Consider the following 1,363-nt stretch of genomic DNA (forward strand, 5'->3'; position numbering starts at 1 on the left):
ATCTGCATATAACTGTTGACTCCCCTAAAGCTTACCTACTTTTTTTTACATGTATTTTAAATTGAGGTATAATTTATGTCAAATAAAATGCACAGATTTCGTATGTACAGTTCTATGTGTTTTGATGAATTTATGCACCCAGGTAACTGACACCCTAATTAATTTAATTTAATTTTTTGTTTTTTACTTTTTTATTTATTCTTTGGTGGCTAGCCAGTACAAGATCTGAACCTGTGAGCTTGGTGTTATAAGGCCGCACTCTAACCAGCTGAGTTAATTGGCCAGCCCTACCACCCTAGTTAAGACATAAAACATCTCTATCATCCCAATAAATTTGTTTTGTACCTCTTTCTATTCAATTCTTTCCACCACATGGACAGCCACTAATCTTTTTACTACTGTAGTCTTTCTGCTGTAGGAATTCATACAGTAGGTAGCCTTTTGTGTCTTTTTTTCTTCACTTAATGCTTTGAAAGTCCATCCATGTCGTGCATATATTTCTAGTTCATTACTTGTTGCTGAAAAATATTCCCTTGTATGGGAATCATTACAAATTATTGCAATATGTGATCTTTCTTATCTAGCTTCTCTCTCTACTTTGTTCAGATGAAAAGCAAAAAGAATCAGAATTGAACAAATCAGAATTCCAAAATGGGATAGAAATGGTATATGTCAAGATCTTGGCAGCAGCCAAAATGGACTATTTTGTGCCCAGAGTGGTCTGCGGGAACCATAACACTGGGGCATAAACTGAGTTGGGATGAGGGTACCAGATGATCTGCATAAACTAGGGCTTCAGCATAGGCATCACTAGGGGATCTGGGTGATGTGTCTGTTTTCTCTGTGAAGGACTGGTCTTGACTTTGCCCTCAGGTAATTGCTGTGGTTGAGCTTTTTCTTGTTGAACAGGCTTGTGTTTTGCTTTCTTGAGTTTTGCTTGTGGTTCTTGAACCAAACCTGCAGTGCTGTGGGATGTACGTTCATTTTTGAGGCCATTTCTTTCTTAAGGCTAGGGTTTGGATACGGGTTCTTATGGAACAAGAGGTTCAAATCTTGCAGTTGTTTCTCAGTGAACATAGTTCATCTCCTTTGGGAATGCTTCTGGTGCTTGCCTTTAGGAAGGTCCTCTGAGCCTGACATCTCATCTAGATGTGCTGCCACATTTGGGTTCAGTGATGGTGAAGGCAAGCTTAACTACTAATAGCCTGCTGTTGACCAGAAGCTTTACCAATAACATAAACAGTCTATTAACACGTATTTTTTATATATATTACATACTGTATTCTTACAATAAATTAAGGTAGAGAATAGAAAATGTTATTAAGAAAATCTTGGGCTGGCCCGGTGGCGCACTGCTACAGTG

At 38.2% G+C, this 1,363-nt stretch overlaps 1 pseudogene; it reads right to left on the reverse strand.

Annotated features, from left to right (window-relative positions):
• Positions 1 to 638: 638 nt before the first annotated feature.
• On the reverse strand, positions 639 to 1,140 carry LOC103584631 (annotated as a pseudogene).
• Between the last annotated feature and the right edge of the window lie 223 nt (positions 1,141 to 1,363).

Source organism: Galeopterus variegatus, unplaced genomic scaffold, assembly GCF_000696425.1.
Source record: "Galeopterus variegatus unplaced genomic scaffold, G_variegatus-3.0.2 Scaffold71005, whole genome shotgun sequence".
Lineage (NCBI taxonomy): Eukaryota > Metazoa > Chordata > Mammalia > Dermoptera > Cynocephalidae > Galeopterus > Galeopterus variegatus.